Below are 25151 nucleotides of genomic sequence, written 5' to 3' on the forward strand. Positions count from 1 at the left end.
GGATTTTGGCTGCTTTGCTACTACATATATAACATATGTATTGAGTCTCTACCCTTGTTCCTTATAATTGCAAGGAATTGTATGCAATCACTTATTTGGGAAAATGAGAAGTGCAGTATGATTACAGTACCATAAAAATAACTAATAAGAATATCCAATAAATAATGTTTTCCCCTTTTACATTGGAGAAAGGCCTCATTTCTGCCTTTTTTATTGATGGTGAAGTTAACGTGAGACATAAAGAAGTATATCCAAGAGACTAGTATATACAACAGGATTTTTTACTATTAGAATAACATATAACATTGCTATAACATTGCTATGCCTGCAATGCTGTCCCACAATTTGTTTATACAAATCTTTCTCTTAAGTATATTTTAATGTGGCTTTTATGATCTTTTGCTGAACATTGTGTAATGTTCCAAATTCCAAACATTTCAAACTATTCCAAACATTTCAGAAATATTAGTTTGAACTAATAGTGTAGGATAGGAAAGCAAAAGTCTCTTAATGATCAGTACCGTTTTATAGGAGACTAATGGAATATAAGACAGCCAGTTTGGTGTAGTGGTTAAGGCACTAGGCTAGAAACCAGAAGACCATGAGTTCTAGTCCTGTCTTAGGCACAGAGCCAGCTGGGTGACCTTGGCAAACCAGTTCTGAAATATTGCCAAGAAAACTGCAGGGACTTGTCCAGGCAGTCACCAGGAATCAACACTAACTTGGAACACACACACAATGGAATGTAAGTTACTACATTGGTTAAATGATATTTCTGTTAAAAAGGCACAGTAGCCCAAATGTGTTGATCTGCTTGCTCAGTATATATGTGCGTTTGAAAGTCTTATTGCATCAGAGTTTGTGAATTACATACTTTAATGCAATCGTTTCCAACAGGTGCCCTTTAAATGTATCAAGACTGGAACTCCATAAATTCTAAATCAGCATGACTTGTCTTTCTAACACCTGAAAGGTTGGGCTGCTGTACTGAGTAGGCTGGTACATAAATAACAATAGAATCTATATTTACGTTCAGAACAATTAGAGTAACTTCAGCCCTGATTATGTAAAGTATTAATGGCTGTGTTGTCTGGGGAAAAAAGATGTTGGAATCAATTAAAATATTCATTCAAGCAAATTCTGGATTAGAATTATTTTATATATGCTAAAAAGTATCAGAAAATTGATTACCTATATGATTCACAACTGCAAGAGGAATATAAGGCATTGGAGGAAAGTATTGAAAATGATCAGGTTATATAAAAAGAAAGGCAGAGAATAAGTTCATTATTAATGTTGTGCTAAATATTTTGATGGCATTTATACAAAAATTTTGAATGTGCATTGTAAAATTCTGAATATCTGAAACAAAAGTACATTTATTTTAAAACTTTTTAAAAAAAAATATTGCTATTGTAGTAATGTAGTATATTGTAGAAATATTTATAATGGTATTTCTCCATGCCTGGCATGTCCATGAAAACTTTACATACAGGAAAATAATTCTTGTACAATATACCCTGCAATTATCTTATTTTCAGTTTACCTAAGAATTCAGTGAAAGGGCATGAACTGGAATCCAGGAAAAAAATGTATTGGTCTCACTTTGTCACTGAAATTTGTCAAGCTCTTTTAGATACATAAATGCTGATTGGCCTTATGGTACGCAACTCATACTATAAATCAACGATATTTCTCCGTCACAATATGAACTAAAAGACAAAATCAGGAATAAACAATGTGCACTAAAGTTACATCATCTCACTGTCTGTTGTAACTGTCTGCATGATGGTGACATTTCTTAAACCGAATAGGCTATGTTTTGACAAGATGCAATCTTGCCTTTGCCTCCAACAAAACTTTATGCTGATTCCTTCGGTTTCCCTCCATTCTCTGGGGAAAGTTGAGTTCACACACATGTTGCTGGACAAGAGACAAAGACAATCTGTCACACACGTGTAGAACAGATGCTTGTAAAGAGGGAAATTGGTTCAGTTGCTGCATTACTCATTTCCGCTGTCTTGCTGTCCAGGCAAGTGTTGACCCACATGGAACTGGTCTTTGAGATTTTTCCATCTCAGAAGCAGACAGACGGCCCACCCAAGAGATCATCACAGTAAATATTTCTGTACCACAAACTGTTTACTGTTGGGTACCACCTGCTTTAATGAAGAGAAAGCTTATTAGCATGTGCAATAGAAATGCAAAGGGAAAAATATCTTAAAAGGCATTGAGCAATCTGCAGAGGAGCAATCATTGCTGTATTTGCAAGTTAGTGTTCTGTTGTTTTGATTACATTAGAAGTCACCATAACTTGGCTTTTTGGGAGTAATAGATCCAGCAGCAGCTTTCCCTGCTTGATAGGAACACAGCTGTTAAATCAGCCAAAGCTGATAAAAGTTGATAACCGATACTGCTTTCATCTCTAAAGCAACAGAGCCAGGATGATCTTGACAAACTACAGTTGCCATCTTTCAGAAAAACTGAAATGTTATCCAGAATGGGTCACACATCTCCCTTTTAATCAGAAGATTTTCCATCGTCCCCAGTCTGCTGAACTACCCATATAAATTAAATTTCTTAGGGCAAATCCACACAGACTTCTCACCCCACTGTGAGGATGGTCCACTAATCTTCTTGCCACTAATCTAGATTTCATCATTCACCCACAGCTGAGATAGCATGAGCATGCTTCTAAGTGTCCTAATCTGGAAGTGTGCTTTCCTTCTTATCCCACCTCTGTCCACTGCATGCAGACTATGTAAGGTGTGTTGATGTGCATGGGGAGACAGCTTAAAATGATGTGTTCCCTATTGGCAAACTTGTGGCTCCAGTTGATTCTCCTTATCTCCTCTGAGACCATCTTGTTTAATTCAGTCCTTTACCTGTTCCCTGTCCCTCTGGCGGGGAGTTTCTGCATTGACCTTTCCCAGCCACCCCCCTTTCCTCCCTCCCTCCCTCCCTCCCTCCCTCCCTCCCTCTTTCTTTCTTTCTTTCTTTCTTTCTTTCTTTCTTTCTTTCTTTCTTTCTTTCTTTCTTTCTTTCTTTCTTTCTTTCTTTCTTTCTTTCTTTCTTTCTCTCTTGATCCATTGGTCAATCTGAGAGTGCAAAGCCCTGAAACTGACTAGTCCATCCTTAACCTCTCCTGTACGTCTATAGTTTATATGATGGAGAATTCCCTTCCCAGTGGACACGGCATCAAGAGAAGCCTTGAATCTCACTTCCTCTCTTCAAGTTATGTTCCAGGGTAGTTTATAGCACCCACACAAATCTCACAGCTGACTCCCTTTCCCAGTTTCCAGCTCTTCTATACTACTTATCCAGTGGCTGCACAAATCCAGACAACTTCTAGATGACAGCCAAGAGATACTCTTTGCTGCTACCTGATGGTTGTTAGATTGAACATTCAACGCATCAACCCATCATTTAAATTTATTTATTTATTTATTTATTTATGGAAGTTCAACTGGATGACAGTACAAGGAAAGCAAAATGCAATGCATGGAGTAAGCTGAGCATGGTGCATGATCACTGAAGGAAGCTTTTCATGTGATGATGAATGGGGACTGGAATCATGGCCCTTAGAAAGCACATACTCAAGCTGTATGGAGAACATTGCAGAACAGAGCCGTGCCAGCTGCACAGGAACTCATCCTCTGGGGGCAGCAATGTTTAGAGCAGCATGATTTCATGCCAGTTCTAGGATGAGATGGGAGTATTACATGCTGCTCCAGTCAAACAGATGCTTAAGTGGTTTACAGTCTTCCCCTGTATTCCTACACTATATATTTATTTTTAAATATGCTTCTGGGTGTAAAAATTAGCAGCATGCATGTTTATGTATACGCATATCCTCTTGTCCTTTTTCTATATACCATCCTCTTGTTTGATAGGTGAGCTTTCATTATGCCACCGGAAGCAGTTCTGCCATTTATGGCACGTGCAGATCACGATTGCTGGGAACAGTACAGAAATTAAATAGGAGTTAAATATATCTGCGTGCCAAAATCGAAAGCTCAGACATAACTCAGTGCTCCGGTTAATAATCTCCTAAGAAAAATACTGAAACGTTGGTTGAGCCAGGGCATTCAAAACTGGTTTATTCATTTTTCCTGTTCCATTTCCCCTGAATCACATATTTTCCTTCTCTTGTTTAATGAAGTGAAGAGGCAGCAATCATTTTGAAGGCCACATATGAGGATTATCTCTAGACAGAAGGAACCTAGTTCACAGGCTTTCTCATTATCAGCAGACATGTTCTGCCTGTACACATGAGCAGTCACTGATAACAGAAAACTCTAGGGGCTTCCCATCTTAGTACGTCTCCCTGTCAAAGGAAAGCATTTCCCTTAAAATAGCAATTTTAGGAAATAGAGAGAAGGTAGAAAATGACAGCAGACATCTCATTTCCTGAACTGGGAACTTTCTAATTCAGGCCCAAAGTTCAGAAAGCTGTGAGCCTGATTCAAAAGTGACTACGGTGTGGAAGGTGAAACTCTTGGCAGTTTCACTTTCAAGCATTCTCCAGTACAATTGCTGTAATTATATTAATGAGTGTACTTTTGATCAAGGGTCTTGATATCCTCTTATATGTGACTCCACTTTTCCATCTGCTGTTTTGTGCTTAGCTCCAGCATAAAATCACTCTGCATGTAAGAGTTCAATGGCAGGCTTTGGTAGGAAAAATATGGAGAAGGTAAATCTAATTTCCAGGTAATGCCAGTGATGATTTTCTAATGCCAGCAAGCTGAGTTACTATCCGGCAAAGTGGATTTCAAAGCATTCTGAAACTGCTGCATTTTCTGGGGAATAAGAATTCAGCTTCAGTACTTGGCAAGCTTATGCACCATATTTTGACAGTAGGGGCTTTTTGTATGAGTGAAGCCTCAGGTCTCAGGTTTTCATGCTTTTCCAATTAAGCACAAACAACCTTGTATGCTTCTGTAAGGAGTCTTGAACTTAGTTTAATTTCAACATAGCTGAAGGGAGTCTGTGTCAGTGTGTCCCATCTTTTATTAAATCCGCCTCTTTCCAATGCTTTGCAGCCCTCTGGCTTTCCAAAATTTGGATTCAATCCCTAGGGAAGACAACACAAGAGAACTGTTCCTGTGGAACATTTTCAAATCTAGGAATGTGTATAGCCAGGAAGTTTGTAGAGTAAGGGAGGGATAGGTAACAGGAACAACATCAGCATCTTTTGCCCTCTCACAATAAAAATATCTATATTTTTTTAAATCTCCCCCAAGAAGTTTGGCATAAAAAGATTTATCTTTCAGGAAGTAAAATAAAGAGATGTTGTACCGTGAAGCATAGGAATCTCCTGTATGCATGTTGCCCATCAGTGGAGGAGTTTTAAGACAACTTTTATGCACCTGACATACTCATTTTTGGAGTTAAGGAGTTATTTTCATGAGGCAGCATTAGAAATGCAGCTCCTTTTCTGCAATCTAAATTGGTATTTTCCAGGGAAAGCTACATACTGGTATTCAGTAGCATATTAGGTCTATCCTAAAATTCTTTTCTGGGAGAACTTGGTGTCTGGAGGTATTACCAATTATCTGATCAAAGAGAATACCTTAATTAGTGGTGTTAATATGTTGACTAGCAGCCAGAGCCCCCCACCTACCCAATAGTCCATGCCACACTATTAAAAAAAAATCAAAACAAAATAAGGTGTTGTCTTTTCTAATCCCAAGAGGTCCCCTGGAGAGATAAAGATGCCAAATCTGAGCTTTGTTCTGCAGCATTCTTGTATAAGTTAAAAGGGAAAAGAGAGGGAGAGAGAAAAGTGCCTGTGTCTGGGGACTGGGAGTAGAAAATAATGGGGAACCAGACAAAGTGAATTCACATATTGGGTTAATTCATAATCTAGCTGGTTTGATTCAGACTTTTTTAATTCTGTGAATTTAGCAATTGTGGTTTGTAAATACAATAATAAGTGTGATTGATTACTTATCTTGCTGTGCAATTCAGCCAACCGTGGCTTATTCAACACATAATGCATAAACAAACCATGGAGTAGATCCATGTGGATCCAGCCAGAGAGTAAGTCAGGTGAAGGAAGACAAAGAGACAGAGAGACAGACAGATGGACAGAAAGAGAGAGAGAAAGAGAAAGAGCAGAGGGTGGTAAGGAGAGAACTATGGAAAGAGAAACTGGAATGAGGTAGATGAACCCACGCTGTAAATCTGTGTGGTAAACTTGCAGGTAACTTGGATTCCAGGCCTAGCACAACCCTGCAGTGCCACTGGCCACAGTTATCACAGGCCAGATAGTGTCTGATGAAAATAAACTTGATTTGATGAATTTAGCTTAAAAATCAGGTTACCTAAAATGATTAATTAGAACACTCAGTATCGTGGAAAAATCAAATTTAAAAAATCCTGTGGTATGGCAAAAATTCTGGACAACTTAAAAAAAAAGTTTAAAAAATCCATGTTTGGGATTTTTTTACTCTTTGAAAGAATCTCACAATCATATACACAATCATATATATGTATAATATATTTTTAAAGATATTTGCATTATATAAACAGTTTCCTACAGTGATTGCTTGTAAAAGTAGAGATTAGTTCTACTGCACATCCCAGATTTCCTATTTTTATTATTCACACTTTGCATGGTAGTTTAGATCAAATTATCAACTGCAAATTTTGGAAAGTGTTCCATTCATGCCAGGCAGCAAGGTGGTTTGTTCAGGTTCATGTTCTGCTATCAGGGTTTAAGGAAGAATTGAGTAGCTGAGGCTGTTCGTTAGATTGTTCACTTCATTCACCAATTATACAGTCTTCTTACTTGCAGCTTGGAAAATATGGACTTTTAGAAAAGGTCAGACCAAACTAGATAGACAAATCTAGTTTCTTTTGTTGAAATAATCCCTTTCCATCTCATGCATTTTAATTATTATCATGTTGAATACCTGTAGTAAATTGCCATGACAAATGAATGTTGGCAGTGAAACAGTAAATGTTTGCTTTGTTTAGTGCAGTATTTCTCAACCTTGGGAACTTTAAGATGTGTGGACTTCAACTCCCAGAATTCCCCATCCAGCAAGGAGTTCTTAAAGTTGCAGAGGATGAAAAACACTGGTTTAGTGAGTTGAGGAATTCTGCCCAAATGCGACCTGGTACCTCCTTTCTGTAGTATCAGGATGGGTAACCTTTGGGTGGTTAAGAACTGAGAAGCAGTGGCAGAGGATGGTTAACACATGTGATTAGGCTTGGTTTTGGTAGGTGGTGGGCTTTATGTTTTGTTTTGTTGTTCTAGTAAGTTTGGAGGCTTACATCAAAGTTTACAGCTGTTTCCCACTTCAGAATAGTAGGATGTTGAGTCTTTGGTTTTCAGCAGTCATGGTCAGAGACTGGAAATTGGAGTCTTAGGGGCCAGATATGGCCCTGGGACCAATGATAACTTTCTGGAGAGGACAAATTCCTGTTAAGATTACAACATGCACATAGCACTCCACTGAGACAGACCTGGTTGCCTGACTTTGTCACCACTGTCTGTGCAAAGCCTATCCCATTAGTTTCTGCTTGCCAGATGTGTCCTGGCCACTTTCTCCTCATCCCTATGTATTTAATTACAAAGCATCTAGGATAAGTTTGTTAATCATCATGCCAGTAACCATCCATGTTTGTTTTTTTTTCAGTAAGAAGAAGTTCAAAGCCTAGCCTTTAATGAAATCTTTAACTACCCTTTTTCCTAATGCAATGCACGGGTTATATGCAATTAATGGCAAAAATGATACAGCCTCAAAAACTGACAATAAAAGCTTGAGGATATGCAGTGGCTTTACCTTTTTATGCTTTTGTTTAGATCTTTATAGTGCATTCATAGCCTATAACATTTTAGCATCTGCTGCTTTTATATTGATTCTTTTATTGTGTACTTTTGATTTTGATCCCACGTAGGAAGACGTCATAGGAATTTACTTGGTATTTGAATTGTATGCACATTGCCATACGTGCAGTTTATTAAATTTCATGTGAAACAGTATTGAACAAATGCATATATAATTATTTAGAAAGAAATACTCCAATGATCCATAATATAGCACCAATCAAGGATGAATTGATTTGATCCTTTTGAGGAATTTCTGTGCAAGAAAAAAAAAAAGATTATTCGGTTTATTATGTTTTTTTGACTCCAAAAAGATTCCAAAAACATCCCAAAATGCTTATGTATAGATTATAATTTATATTAACATGCTGAGAGAATGTAATAAACTACAGGACCTAAGGCCATGCCCCTTGCATATATGAGTTTAAATATGTAAGAGGTCTACAAGTGGTTTAAACATTTCCTTTAGAAAGAAAACTTCTGTACAGGATATCAGTCACCTGCTTGGAACTCTCTCATGCCCCAAGCCCTACAGCTGATGATGAAAGCAATCATATGAGTTGCCAAAGGCCATCAGATTATGGCAGGATATAAATGCATCAATCAAAGCACAGTTTCATTGAGAGATTCAAGGCTTTAATAGTTTGAGTTCTTTTCATTCAGTTTTTAATACCAATAGTTTTCCCAACACAGACTGGAAATCAAAGGTGTGTGGAGTTCACATATTTAGCAATTTATTTGGCCCTGGTGTCTTGATCTAATTTTAATCAAAAAGAGTTAGAAGATAAAGAGGCCATAAAGAGGAAAACCTCAACTGGAAATCTCAAAAAGAGGACATGGAAGGGGTGCCCAAGGGTGGTGGTGGTGGTGGTGGTGGTGGTGGTGTGTGTGTGTGTGTGTTTATGAACAAAAAAAGTCAAGATGGTGGGAGTTTGATAGGACAGCTGTGACCATCTTCTTTACTTTTTTGACCCCACTCTCTGCAGATACCCCTGGGGCATGATATATTTGATCCCTAGTCAGAGTATGCCCCATCCTGAGGGCTCTTGCTTCTGCTGAACATCAGGGAAAGATGTCTTTAATGGAAAGAAAGAAAGAAAGAAAGAAAGAAAGAAAGAAAGAAAGAAAGAAAGAAAGAAAGAAAGAAAGAAAGAAAGAAAGCTTTTGACTTAATATATTGATTTTTTGTTAAGTAATAGAACAGATGTTTCTTATTATCTCCCCAGAGAAAGTTCAGTAGGCGCCAGGAACCCTTATGAAGCAGAGGCCTCTGATAAGAGCAGAAATCAATGTCTGTTCTATTGTTACCAAATGGAAGTGGCAGGTTATGCTGCCATTGGCTGCTTGTGTTTCCTGGAGCACTTTCAACATAGGAGCAATATCACTTTCCATATGCAGAAACTAAAGCAAGAACTCTTTTGCCAGTATAATAGTGCTGGGCTCCAAAGAAGTGTCAAGCAATGTTGAGAAATCCTCTTGCAAGCCTTTTAACATTTACAGTAGTTGGCATAGAATTTCTTCCTTTTAATACTGAAAGATCCCTTGGAGCCTTCAGGAAGACTAACTTATCAATATTTGTATCATTTCATTATCTCAGCCCAAACCCTTTAGACTCCCTAATTATCTCCATTGGAGCTTTAGGATATTTTGCTGTATTTTTGGAGATGTGGGAACCAGGTCACAGCCATGATCCACAAATCACATGCATGAACATTAACCACACCACTGTTTAATGGAAGTTCAAAGGTCCCACAAATGCAAATAATAAAAGAATGATTTCAAAAGATTTTCTCCACTTTCAGATATTCATTACTCCTTTCAGACTTCCTGGAACCCACTGGAAGGACTTTGATTGCAGAACTCAAGCTGTCTGCTCCTGCTCCTGAATCATGATTGTTCTTTAAGCTCACTGAAGTCAAAGGGAAACTGCAGTTCTTTGAAAGCTATGGATGCCGCCCGGCACATGGGGGCGGGGGAGGGCAAGGATGGATAAATGCTAACTTTGCGAGAAACTCCACAGATTCCACATGGTCCAGACTTCATTGTTCTCAGAGCAGACTCATTGGAATGAATGTGATTTGAATAGAGAAACCTGCCTTTTTTTCAGGGGTGAAATTCTGTTTATCTTAGCTATGTGGGATTGTTGCATGTGTTGCATGCACACACAGACATGTGCATAACTCCTTCCTTGCCAATATACCTGTTTTGGAATATTCTCTCAGCCTAGGTGAGAAGGAATTATGGTGGGATAAAAATAAATGGATGAGATATAAAGATTTATTAGAAAAAGAACAAGGAGAATATAAAATCAAATCAAAAGAGCAATTGGTTTTAGAAGGACATACTTTTCAATGGCTTTCTTATATGCAATATAAAGAAACATTCAAAATTGATAAAAAAGAAATTGGATTCGAACAGAATAAATCGGAATTTGAAATTCAACTATGTGAAACAGATGAGCACTTAATAGCAAAAATGTATAAATTATTGTTGCGAGAAGAAATGGTTGAAGAACAAGTTAAAGAATGCATGATTAAATGGGCCAAAAATATTGGACATAATATGCATATGCAGCAATGGGAAAATATGTGGTCCAAAGGATTAAAATTTATGTTATAATTTGAAAGAAAACTTTTATAAAATGTTGTATCGATGGTATATGACACCCTGAAGATTATCAAAGATGTATGGGACAATTTCCAGTGTTTGTTGGAAATGTAACCAACAAGAAGGGTCGTTCTACCATATGTGGTGGACATGTAAAATTGCAAAGAAATGTTGGACTCAAATACAATCTTTGATGCAGAGCATACTACAAATACAGGTTCCATTTAAACCAGAATTATTCCTGTTGGGGATAATGAAGAGGAGGATTTTTGAGGACAGGCCTGAAATGACATTCTGAGGGCAGCTTCACAGACTGTTAATCACAGGCTCAAAATATCATGGGATTTTTTTTTTTTTTAATGCAATGCTTGTGCCTGTGTCTACCGATAAGCTACAGCATTTTTCTATGCAGCTTTTTCTCCATATATTTTCAACCTAGACAAGACTGCAAGAAGTCCATACAATAAAAATCCTGAACAATATATATATACACGTGTGTGTGTGTATGTGTGTACACACACGCACACATACGTACATACATACACACACATACACACATGCAGAAACCTCTTGCAACTATTGAAAGTGCTGGAGAAAGTAAAATGGAGTAAAGTGGCCCCTTTGCTGTTAGGAGTGAGGGGGTTGTGTTGCCTTCGAATCCACTCTGAGCTTTTGTCAAAGGGAAGTGCTCATTCGAAAAAGGCAAGTTATGTTTATTTCGCAAACACATCATTGAACATTCCCTATTCAGCTGGCTTGTTTTTAATGTATTGAAGAACTTGATAATTTTAGAAAATTGTGAACATTTTTACTACATATATACTGTATGTGTGTGCGTGTGCATGTGTGTGTTTGCATCTATGCATGTAGCAGAAAAATATTATTCTCATAAAGTCGAACAAAATTTGCACATATTTTTCTGACAAAAATTATAGAGAGTGCCACATTTAAAAGGGTTGGATTTAGTTCTAAAGGTGGGAGAGGGAATGCACAGAAACGTATTGGAAAGGAAACAACATTTCTGCTTTTTCATAGGTTTACTTCATTAATAAATCACATGTATATTCAATAAACTTACAGGCCAGTTATTTTTTAAAAATAAATAACACCTTATTCCACGGTTCTTATTTTTTGAGTACGTGTGCGTAGGACTGCAGCATATACAGTACTTCTCCTTGTGTCTATTAAAATAAACACCATGTATCTTTCCCCCCAAATAAAAGTAATCTGAACAAAAAACAGCAAATAGAGTTACAAAAGAACTTCTTTCTGGCTTAAGAATGAGTTTTCTCCTTTGTAATCAATTTAAAATGCAATCCCATTGGTAGGTTCTTTGGAGTAAGGCTGATTGAATACTTTGGGTCTTGTTTCTCTGTATGTGTGCATAGATTTGGGTTCTTAGGAGGTTAAGCAGATAATTCAGCTTTAGTACGCAATTAATTTGAGACAGCATTTGGATGAGAGGATGTGACTATGCAAAAATCCAGTCCATTCTTGCTATCTTTAGAGACTCAGTGAGTTCTACCATTCCAAAAATGCTGGAAATCTGAAGAAGGTAGACTGACTCAGGTTTCCCAGTAGAGATGCATAAATATATCACCATATGCATCCTTAAGCCAATGGTCATAAATAAAAAGTTGCTCACTTAGGCAGCTGGCAATGAATTTAAAATTTAGTTTCAATCTTTAAACAGGGGATGACTTTTGGATGTATCCACAAGCTCACTGACAAGCCAAAGTCTTCTGTTTTTCCGAAGCACGTTAATCCTTAATACTCACAAATACATACGGGTTGGCCTCAATTCCAGTCTCTTGTGTAAGGCTATATGGTCACTGATCTTTGTATGTGGTAGCAGAACTATCCTGATCACTTGGGCATCTCTGCGTGTGAAGGGAAACAACATGCTTAGGAACATGAGAAAAAATATTGTTGGCAGGGAAATGCTCCAGGCAGTCTGTCTGCTGGCATTTTTTTCTGCAAAATATGCAGTGGCTTTTGACTTTAAAAGTCCTAAGAATGTGCACAAGCTGTGTTATAGGGTGCATATAGAGACATAATTCAGAAATGGTGCACAGACATAATTCTGTTCATAATTAAAAGATATGGGATTGAGAACAAAGTTTAATGTAGGGTTTTTCATGTAATGGCAGGTCAATGAGATTGCCACTTATACATCACTGTTTCCCCTAAAAAGCAAATGCATTGCTTAAAAATAGTTTTAATTATAGTTGTAGGATGCAATGTAATATGTGTGAATTGGATGGAGAAATAGTAAAAGCTCAGTTTAGTCCAGAGTCTGGGAGACGGGTGAGACAAAAATGTGGCATGTCCTACTTGTAGAATCAGTGAAAATGAAGCCAGAAAGTTTATCAGGATTGTGACACTAGGTAAAACAGACTAGAAAGATTAAGATCAAATTTGCTGATTGGGTTGTCTGTACACTCCATAGTATTATTAGGTTGTAGCAGATGCTGAACAACAGCTTGCTTGAACATAGAAAATGGGAGGTATGGTGAAGCAAGAATAAAGCAAGTTGAAAAACAAACCTCCCAGAAGTCCTGATAGTCCAAAAAAAGAAAGAAGGAAAAAAAGGAAAAGAGGAGAGGAGAGGAGAGGAGAGGAGAGGAGAGGAGAGGAGAGGAGAGGAGAGGAGAGGAGAGGAGAGGAGAGGAAAAGAAAAGAAAAGAAAAGAAAAGAAAAGAAAAGAAAAGAAAAGAAAAGAAAAGAAAAGAAAAGAAAAGAAAAGGGTCCCGTTTGCTTTAATTTTACAGAAGTAGAAAATCGTCAACATCAGGGAGATGGCAAAAGTGCAAACTGTAAATGTGGAGAAGCTCTTAGTCCTTAGCTCTAGAAGCCCTAGAGACTTCTGGGAGTCATAGTCTCAGCTCATCTGGTGGTTACCAGGTAGGGGAAGATAGTGCCAACTGTTGTCAGGCAACCTCAAGGCTCCTGCTTCTCTCCTGGCTGCTTGTGGTTCTATCTCTTCATGGCCTCTTTAAGCAGATGTGCCAAAATGAAGCTTTTGCCAGTCCATATGATTTAGGCCTTCAGAGATGATGATTAACATTTTGTGTTGAGAATAAAAAAAAATAAATCAATGATCAGTGCAGGCTTTTCAAGGTAGGTGTAGACTGATACCATGTCATCTATCTGTTAATAGGTGACATTAAAATAGGTAGGAGTCATTTAGTCAACCTCCCACTGGGTGTCAGTGTTTACTTCACACAATGAACATGAGAGAGAGAGAGAGAGAGAGAGAGAGAGAGAGAGAGAGACTCACTCTTACATCAAGTAATATAGAATTCCAAAGAATGTATATATGATGTTTTGCTGATTGGAATGTTGAATACTTTTCAATCAAAAGGAAGGATGATCTGGTTTCATAGCAATCTATAGAGGACCAGTTTTGAAGATCTTCTCATCTCTCATAAGCTGATCTTCACACTGCAATGAAGAGCAGTCTTCTGAATGTCACTCATGAAGCTCTTGTCTTCAGATTGATGTTTCCCTGCTTGAGGAGGAGCTATACTGCCCTGAGTTAACCTGAAATGAGGAATTAGCTCTGTTTTAGCATGGGCAGACTAGAAAATCACTCCTCAGCCCTCTGTATGAAGTGTACTTATGCATGTGGGTCATGCATAAGTACACAACTTTAAGATGGAGATAATAATGGCAGGTGATGGGGGTGGGGTTTGCAGCTGGTGTTGACTCCTGGTGACTACCTGGATTAGTCTCTGCAGTTTTGTTGGCAAGATTTTTGGAAGTGGCTTCCCATTGCCTTCACGATAGCTCTGAGAGCCACTGGCCCAAGGTCACCCAGCTGGCTTTGTGCCTAAGGTGGGACTAGAACTCACAGTCTCCTGGTTTCTATCCTGGTGCCTTAACCAATAGTCCAACTAGCTCTCTCTAGTTATAGAATTAGTAGTTGTTATTGGACTCCTGAGGAAAACTAGATTTGAATTATTATTTCAGTTTAATTAAAGTTAAATTAACAAAATCCAGTTCATATGTAGTTGATATCTTTCACTTTCTTTCATGTTAAAAATTATGATTTCATGGTGACATTTAAAAGGGCTCTGGGGGTTGTTTCCAACATTTTTTGAGAGCCAGTCTATACCCCTCAGAATCTTTTGAATGAATTGGTTTATAAATTGATAACAAATATAATACCTAAGTGGAGTGCTGGAATTTTAGGTAGTGCATCCTGATGTACATAGATCAATTCCCAAATGAATATAGAAAGTGCAGGTGAGAGAACTGTTGTGGGTCAGAAATGAATGAATGCTCAGGGTGAAAATCCAGATGAAAGCGTCCGTGTATAAAACTAACTTCCAAATTCACCTTATATTGTCTATCAGGTGTTAACAGTGCAATTCTGTTCATGTTTTATTCAGAAGTAAATCCCATTGTATTTAATGCTCCTCCCTAAAAACAAGTGAATGTCCAGCAGGAAAGGCATGTAGCAGACCCCATCTGCTAAAGAATTCCAACTGGTGGGGTAGAGGAGGAGAACCTTCTCCACTGTTACCCCTGCCCTGTGGAACATCTTGCCCCCTGAGATGAGGCTGGCCCCCACTCTCCTGGTTTTCTGGAAGGCCATGAAGACCTGGCTCTGCCAACTTGCATGGGGATCTAATGGGGGCTTGCAGCTCTGGGTGTGGTTGATGGTTTGATGTCACTTCCCTCATCTTTTAACCCTGTATTTATATATTTTTGTAAAGATTTTTTTTATTGTTTTTGGTTATGTTTTATGTGTAAGCTGCCTAGAGTCACTTGTATAGTGAGATGGGCAGTGTATACATTTGATTAATAAATAAATAAATAAATAAATGAATGAATAAATGTGCTGGAAAACAAAAACAACTAAAAAAAAAACCCACACCCAAACCCCTCTCAATTATATTCGGCTCAAATGAAAGGAGACTTGTTTATTCATCAGCTCTTTCCCCTTGACAGAGGTTTAGGTGTCAGTGGGCAACCTTGCATCTGTATTTCATTACTAAAATTACAGAATTGATGTCAACTGGGAGTAGTTTTTAAGAGTAAGCCTTGCAACTGCAATCCCAGTAACAAGCATGCCAACCGAAGCCTGAAGTTGCATTTCAACTAGGAGCACCCATCAAAAAAAGTCAAGATGGCTACCAGAACTGTGCAGTGGCAGTCACCATCTTGACTTTTTGGAGAACACCCCCCTCCTGCACCTTGTGGATGTTCCTAATCTCAGTATTACTCTAGGATTGGCAGGTTCCTCTTTCTGAACATGGACTATTCTGAGTTCTGTATCTAACTGATAACTTTGTCTTCAAAGCAAAAGACAGAGTAGCACCAGCTGAAAATATATTAGCTATATTTGGGTTTCTGTAGGGTATTAAATCACAGGATTTTTATCTGTATTGTTTCTTCACCAATTTATTTTTATCTGTAATGCAAATAGCTAAGACTAGGGAAAAATACGGTACTAAAACAGATGTGTTGGACATGTCAGCTTCATCACTGTTAAGAACAATGTACTTTTAAAAATATTTTGGGACAAACCTGGAAAAAGATCATTAACTCACATTTTTTAAAAAGGCTAGCAAACCCTGCTTTTTGCATTTTGTATTCAATTTACAGTTTGTTTTCAGCTGATCCAGTTTTTTTTTTAAAAAAACCTTTTTTTATTAATGACCAGAAATTAAAGAAATTGTCCTTAAAATACAAACATTTTCTCCTACCAAAGAATTCACGGTATTTTTAACTTTTGGCAACTTTAATTTTTAAAAGAATTTGTTAAATTTTATGATAAAATTAAATGGGAAGCTATTGGCGTAGTAAAAACAAAACAATGATGGCTAATATTATTTTTATTTTCATATAAGCCCCTGACATCACAGAGGATACCTAAGCACACTCAGGAAATTGTTTTAAAAAATTATTTCAATCCAGAGAGAGCTTAGTTTAAAAGCATGACCACTTTCCCAAGAAAAAAAGATAAAGGTTAGTTTAGATATTAGGAAGCAATCTGAAATCTAGACAAATTGGAGGGAGTAACCTTATCAATAACCCTTCCCATAACTGAGAATTTTGTGAGTAACCATGGCTGCACTTTATAAATAAGGAGGCCTTTATGGCGGCCATTTTGTGAATTTGAGGCTCCAAAAAAGTAATACATAACATTACATTCTCAGTTATTGTAGGTAAGAAAAAGTTATTTAAATCCAGAACTCCAGGTATAGACAACACTCTGTTCACTACAGCAGGGACTTGGACTAGATCAATGTTTCTTAACCTCAGTAACTTTAAAATTGTAAAGTTGTTGAAGTTGAGAAACACCGGACTAGATAAGTCTAGGATCTCTTCTAAGCTTTTATTTCTAAATTAAGAAGAATGAAACAGCTTAATTAATTGAATCGAATTCCAATCTTTTTCTCATGCCATAGGCTTTTTTTCATTTCCTTTTTTAGAAATCTAATAATAAATATAAACCAGTTTAAGAGTTTTGTTTGCTTAAGAATGGTGGTAAAACAGGGCTGTAGGAGAAATGTACAGTAGTTCATTCATATGACTCCTTTTGCATAATTGCTCATAGAGTTAAGATATATGCCCTGTAAAGGTTACATCATGTTTGTTTAGCAGCAAAACTTGCTATAATCAGTTCATTGTGCATCTATTTGGGGATTTTATGATAATTGGAAGCAAACAAAAATTATGAACTTTCCAGTAATGATCCAAGTTTCTTTTATGCTGTACCCAAAAAACAAATTTCAGATAAGAAAATCAGATGATTTAAAAGAAGTTTTAAAAATGCCACAATACCAATCTGAAATAGGATGTCTAGATGGAACTCTTTTCTGGACAGTAAAATCTTAATTTAAGAGATCTCAGCTAAACAGGTTCTGTGTGGAAGGCGTAAAGTCTTCTGAACACTGAATGCTTTGCACATGTATAACAACCAAATTCATATTAAGAGTGATTTGATTTTAATGGACATCCTTCCTGCCTTTAGTCTTTTAAATTGTGGTATTAAGGCAATAAGATGATGCAAATAGACTCTTGCTTCAGATCTGAAGATCTGAAGTGCACCTTCCCCACTAGTTATTGAAGGAAGAGCAGGTTTTACAAAATGTCTTATCTTCCATATGGCTCCTTGTGTGCCTTCTTTCCCTTAAGAGAGAGAACACATACATGAACGTTAAAAATGGAACATGTAATGATAGGGATGAGAGAGGGAGAAAAGGAGAGGTGAAAGACAGAGACACATTAAAAAAAAAAACTCTTTTCATCAAATTGAGAAGCTATTACCTCATAAACTTTTCCTTAATCTGGATGTCTTCCAGGTGTGTGGATTTCAACATCCACAGATCTCAGCAATGGTCATGCTGACCGCAATTTCCGGGAGCTATTTATTTATTTATTTATTTGCTTGCTTATTTATTTATTTATTTATTTATTTATTAATTAAGCTCATATATGGCTGAATCTGGAGTTCCTCATGCAGGATTACAACAGAAAATAGCACAAATTAATTAAAACTGTCCAAGTGTAGAATTGAAACTATTCATGAAGAGAAATATAAAATCAGTAATAAGGACAACCATTGTTGTTCAGTCATTAAGTCGTGTCCAACGCTTCGTGACCCCATGAACCATATCGCGCCAGGCCTCCTGTCCTTCACTGCCTCCCTGAGTTGGCTCAGTTTCATGCTCAAGGACAACCATAGGCACCAACATAATCAATCAAAACAGCAGAACGTCAAACAGTCTTGCATAATGATGTCAGGGTCAGTGCCAAGAAGACCTTCCACTCAGGGGTAAGGCTGTTCTCCAGAATGACCAAGTTGGTGAAAGCTGATTTAGCATGTCTTTGGCTCCCTTCCCCCCCCCCCCACTCTTACACCAAACCTAACTACCATATTGTATCTATTTTATTTAACTTAAAAAAGAAAACCTTATGGGAAGGAGGCCTTTGGAACTGCTTAGTCTATGAATCATGCCAACATTTGGTTTGAGTTGCTTTTGGTTATTTGATGAAAACTAATGAATAAAGGGAAAACTTTAAAAAGTCTGACCCATTTTTCATCACTCAACTGGTGTGAGTAATGGTGGGGCCCTTTAGACATTACCCTATCTGCATGCTTTTCCATAAATGACTCCCTCACTGCTAGGACAATGGTTTAAAAACCAGTCAACCTCAGTAGTGTGGCTTTTCCCATAGGATCTGCCTCCTTCGTGATTGGGAACTTTGTGGTCAATCTCCCACAGCAGCTGGACCATTTCAATATTATCGCAGCTGCCACTCAGGAGATGATGATGCCATCATATTGCTAAGAGGATGCTTCTGTTGCATATATTTCTTAAACATAAAATGGAAAGATAAAAATCATATAAAGCAGATGCTGTCCCTGATGTCATTTGGATGACTGTCCCTTTATTCAAGGCCAGTAATTTTATCTAACATTTTCCTTTGTTTATGACTATTCCAGAACAATTAGACTGATAGTCAGTACTCCATAGAGTAGTTTATTTCTCATTCTCACTGTCTTTTAACTCTTCATAAGCATATTAGACTATAACTGATTCTCTTCTGCAGATGATAAAATGCATATTTTTTTTTCTGGTAGAGTCAAGTGGCAGCTTGCAAACTCCTTTATTGCAAAAGATCACTTCCAGAAGTAAGACTTGCCTCCATCACTGCCTGCTTCCCAGAAGCAGAACTGTTCCAGAGGGTCTTTGGTGGTTAATTCAATGATATGGTCTGTTGTGCCAGGATGCCCTGTTTATTGTATGAAACCATTTTCATTATTTATTGCGTATAAACACACAGAACAGTTTAATTTCATTTGAATTTATTTATTTAATTTTTAAACGGATCATCGTGGATGTTTGATTGTGTTATGTATGTAACAAACTGTTGGGAGCCTTTCTGAAATCAGAAGTACAGAAGACCAATAAATAAATAAATAGGGGGCAGGCGTGGGGATGAAGATGAGATGGAATTTTAGAGGACATAATTGAATTTTTTATTTTTTAAAATTTGATTGATTTATTATTTTTAACATGATGAAATCTCTTATATGCTCTTGCTTGTTTCAGAGATGTATGAGTCAACTCTTTCTAGGCAGATACAATTTTAAATTACAGAACATAATAAAACAATAGGAACCATAACAAAAAAAATGTGAAATGAAAATTAAATAAGAGTTCTTTGCAACAAGGATTCTGAACCAGTTCAAAAGCAATTCCAGACTTTCATTTCTTCACAATGACAGTAATGTTGCAGGACTGAACTGATTTATTTCCGATTCAGATATCATATATTTAAAACCACTGCAAAGGTAGGGTTTTTAAAGGTGTGGCTTTATTTTCCCATTGAAAAAACTTGCTGTGGGCACCTGCAGAGGGGGCAAGGGGAGGGCAAATGATGAAAGGTGTGTTGTATCACAAACTCTGCCCCTTTTATATTTGCAACATGGCATTGCATGCAAGTATAAGGGACATAGCTTGCATCGAGGCCTCATGATACACGTTTTGATAAAGTTCTGGCTTGCTCTCATGCCCCTGATTTTACCTCACCTTCCTCTCAGTTCCTGAGTCCCAAGTCCTGGAAAATGCCATTCAATGCTTTGCAGCTTCCCTTCAATAGTCCTTACTTAGGAGATTGAGAAGTTTCTCTCTTCTTTTCAGCATCAGTAAACTAGTGAGCAAAGCATGGACCTGCAGCCATGTGGGATGGGCTACTTATTTTCATGGTCTTGTCAGCCTATCCTCACATCTGCCGCAGCCCACTCCCTACCCCCTACATGCCCTCAATATTAGCTCCCAAATTGCCTCCGCCGCCTCTGTCACCACTACTCTGGAGCTCACCACCTCCATGCCAGCCGGCTAAAGGCCGCTGCCACTGCTCCCCTCTACATTGCCACACAGCCAAATGCTGCTCCGTGTGCAACAGCTGATCAGCATGCTGCAGCTGCTCCGCATGCCCAGTGCATCCAGCAATCCAGTCATCCGACTGCCAGTCCTGGGAAGATAATGGTCCAGCCGACAATGCAGCCAGCAACCATCCAGACAGGAAGGTAAGTTCCAGGCACTATGTGCAGTTCTGTCCCAAGCCGCTACACAGGGATACGAACCGCACGGGCTCAGTATCAACAGCACATCAACCAGATCCAGTGGAGGAAAAACTCAAATCCACAGAAACTCCACCACTTCCTCTCAGTCCAAATCTCCACACCACCAATCTGCTGCGACATACTAAAAACCTACTATCATTGGTACCTGTTCGGCAAACACACACCCAACCTCAGTGCCATCTTGGGGGAAAAAAATCCTACCTAGATTGATCATTGAGAATGAGTCTGAACTTGGAGAAGGTACAGAGCAGGTCATGTAAGGAGTCACATTTTTCTGAAGAGTTCAGGTCTTCTGCTTGAGGCTACTGGCTCTTTAGATGCTGGTGGCTCCACCTGTATTTTGCCATCTGCAGCCAATGGTCCAATTGTGCTTTTTTCCTGGCCAGTGTAACTATCAATGTAACTTGATCTTAACTATCTTGTACTATGGTTTGGATTAAAAAAAAATGAATGCTCTAACAGCAGCATATGTACCACAAACTCTGCACTTTTGGATATGCCTGCAATGTCATGATGCGTATCAAAAAGGGCCAGACTCCTTGCATCAGTCTGATCCCCCTTGTTCCCCACTCCACCCCCAGATACCACTGGGCAACAACCTTAAATGCTGGATCATGCATACCAGTTGAATGAAGCAATTTTTCAGATATAAGGTAAAAAGCTTTTTAGGAAAATGAGTTGGCAGCATGCAAGTGGTCATAAATTCATGGGTATGAAGAATAAAACTAGGGCTGATAGAGACACAAAGATTCCATACTTTCATAATACTTTTACTCAACCTGGAAACAAGAAGCTTTACAGATTTGCCACTGTGGTCTTGTTTCACAATTAAAGATCTAGTTATAACTTAGGCAACTACAGTACTTTCTAATACTACATTGGCATTTTTAGAAAACATTTTCTGTCTTTCATCCATGCTGTTATTTTGGGCCTGCTTTGTAAAAGGCAATAAATATAATTTTTTCTCTAGCCTATTGTCCTTCCTCAAACATGTGAACATGTTAGTATCATTGTGATATATTTATGGAATGTGGATTCTGATGGGATATTCAGAACCTGGTTGGGGAGAATATAAATGCAAGCAGACTCCAGGAAGATGGAATTCTGATCCCGTCAGGAGGCAGGAATGGAATTTCATCTATACCACTTTTCCTTCTGTGAATGCTATCTCATCTGCCAGCATTTTGTCACCCAATATTAAATCATTTATTCCTAACCACAGGTCAATGGGAATATTTTTTGAATGGCCTTGAAGGGAGATGGTATTGGAAAGATGAAATCAGCAATATAGCTTTGTTTTGTTCCTGGGAAGTTAGAAAGGACAGTCAGAGAGGGGTTTGTTCAAAGGAATTGCTTGAAATTCTTTGGAAATGCTTAGCTTCTCATATACTTCCTGTTAATATTTAAAACAATTGTATGTGAAATGCAGGTTGAAGAAACCATTTTTGTCTTTTGATTGGTACTAAATATGTATGTAGATTTGTTGCTTGTGTTCATGTAAGTCAAGTAAGGAGAAAGTCAAATAGTTTTATTAATAGAATGGAAATTATTTACAGTTAATTTTTACCAAATCTTTAATCAGACTTTATTGTTAAAGCTACACAGTGGGTGAATTGAAGACATGTAATATTTGCATTCAGATTGTTTTGGAACTGTAAATGTTTAAACTAAACATTTGAAGCACACAGTGCTGATTGGATGGTCCCTGTGATGTCACCAAAAAAAAAAGTTCCTCCATCTATGATCTCAGCAACAGGATATCTGTTTATGATAAGTAAATGATAAATAAACAGATGAGCACAAGAAAATTCTTGTGGCTCTTTTAAAAAGGAATACAGAGATATAACTCTGAAATTCAGGGGCATAGGCAGGTGCGGCAAGAGAATGAAGGGATGCCTTCTCCTTCCAGTCAGTCCATTGCCTATCAGAAGCAACTGGTTTCTGCTACTTGGATATGGTTCTTGCTCCCTTGTTGAAATGCTTGATTAAGAACAGGCAGCCTGGATCTTTTCTGTGACAAGTGAACTGGGCAAAGCAAACCAGTGGGAACAGGAGACAGGGCCCTTGGAAGGTAGGATCTATATTTTGTAGAGCACCTTGCCTTCTTTATTTATGTTATTTATTTATTTATTTTAGAAAATTTAGACAGCTGCCCATCTTACATATGAACTCTGGGTGGCTAATGCCAATCAATGCCAATCAACAACAATAATGTACTGAAATCAAGCATCCACACAAATTATCATAATAGAATAACCAAGGCACTGTACATCAAACTCAACTACACAAGCCATGCCTACATTGGGCTCATCTAACATCTGAGCCACCACTTGGGGGTAAAGCTAGATCTTCACCGCCTTCTGGAAGACCAGGAGAATCTTTGTCAACTTTGATCTAATCTACTCTGATTAAAATTACAGAATCACCTGGTGGAAAAGGAGATTTACAGCTTCAAGTCCAAAATCATTCAGTGTAAGAATCCAAATTAAAGCAGCCTGAAAATGTCTATTCAGCCTCTGGTGTAAAACAATCAGCAAAAATGAATCCACCATCTCACAGGTAATTAGTTCCACTCTTGAATTGCTCTTATTGTTTAAGGTCATGCTTCCAAACATTCAACAGGAGTCTGCTTTCCTGTAACTTAAGCACATTATTCCCTGTCCTGCACTTTCGGATGATATAAAACAGGTCTTGATCTTCTTCTCTGTGACAACTCTTCAAGGATGTACAAACCACTATTATTTCCTCTCACAGTCATCTTTTCTTAAGCTAAACATATACAGTCTCTTTTTGAAGGACTTAATTCCCAGTCCTGTGTTCATCTTTTCTTTTCCTTCTTTGGAGTTCTTCCAGTTTGTCTGAGAAGGAGTTTAAATTTATCACATCTGAAAAGTGTGTTAAGGTCTACTTGACTTTCATTTACAATTTTCTAGTTGACAATTATGCAACTTTTTTGATCTGAAGGCTGCAGTTGGCACTTGAACGGCCTACTCTAAAAAGCTAGAACTAGAACAAAACTAATTTTGATTTAGTTTAATTCAATTCTACATTAATTACTAAGATTAAGAGGTTGATATAATTAAGCTCCATAAAATTAATAATTTACCCTTCTGTCACAACAGCAAGCATGGGTGTGGGGCAAGAAGAGTAATGCTAATTGGTTGAACATCAGAGAGGCTAGTATAAGAAATAAAAGGCTAGTATAAGAAATAAAAAATCAGAATTGAGATAGGAGACAAAAGAAACCTTTTATCAAGAAACTTCTTGATTAAAAGAAGCCCAGGGGAATCTCTACAGAAAACCTCCTAGCCTCAGGCCAGTGAGAGGAACTTCCTTATGCTGATATCTAACAACTCTTTCAAATATACTAACAGGGCAAGAGGCACAAGATATTGGTCTTCCTATATTAGTGCTGGAAGCCCCAGGAGCAAAATGAGAACTATATAATTTACGAATAGCATCAATATGAGCAGGATTGAAATCTGGTGAAATAGAGAGAACCAGTGGGACACAGATTTATCTGATACAAACAAGAAGGACAAGGAAGGACATATTGGGAGAGCACATTGCTGATTACCAACTTGAAACAAATCTTTCCTTTGCTTCAGGAAGTTATGACTACAGAACTACTTAAAAGTGTTATACACTAGAATTACTTTGGTTCTCTGGACAATTTACCATTGTGGGGTAACAACTTTTGACCCATTTGAATATACAAGATGACTTTGCTCTACTGGCTATAGAAGAGTATACTCAGTAAAATAAGTAAATTGTAATGTGATTTAGAAGAAGTATGTGTAGTTACAGTTTTATCTAAGAAAGACAGTGTCTGGATATAATTTGAACGATACAGTGCCTTTTGTGATTTTAGTCCCCCACTATTCTGACTCACAAAGCAAGACATGTTTTTAAGACTAGAAATGTTATCTAGGCCCATACCTCATGTTAAACCAGAATGTGCTTTATCTTAGCATTTATTTGAACCCAAACCTTATGATGTATCAGCCATTATTGACTTAGTGTAGTGTGCAAACCCAATAATCTAATTATCATATGATGATAATAGGTTGGGTTGTATAGATCCATATTGCCCTAGTGGCATTTGCAAAAATATGTGAATGAAGTCCTGTTTCTATCAAGGCAAATCTGGGCACAGTTCTGTGGCAGGGAATAGCAGTATTGAAGCATGAATAAAATGAAACAGATTCACTTTATTTTCTGGAGCTTGTCCTTATTCATTTGTAAATGTCAGTGGCTCCTTGCCCAGTTTATTATAACTTCTGAACTACTTCTCAGAGTTCTTCCTCAGATTCTGACATCAATAATATATTTAATTAGAAGTAGAAAAAAATAAAGAATTAAAAATGACTGTTACCACTTTTTCTGTCAACTAGTAGTAGAAATATTGCCCTGAACCTTGTAGGTAGGTAAGTGAATGCATAATCATTAATAATTACCATTTTTGTTATTGTTGTTGTTGGTTATGTGCTTTAGTTGTGACTTAACATTTGGTGCTATTTATAACTGATTCTAAACACAAGACCAGTCATATCATTTGATTACCGATCAGTTCCAGTTGGGTCTAAACCCCAGATT

Source organism: Python bivittatus, unplaced genomic scaffold, assembly GCF_059951505.1.
Source record: "Python bivittatus isolate LINGU-HERP-01145 unplaced genomic scaffold, Pbiv_v1 ctg000070_np1212, whole genome shotgun sequence".
Classification (NCBI taxonomy): domain Eukaryota; kingdom Metazoa; phylum Chordata; class Lepidosauria; order Squamata; family Pythonidae; genus Python; species Python bivittatus.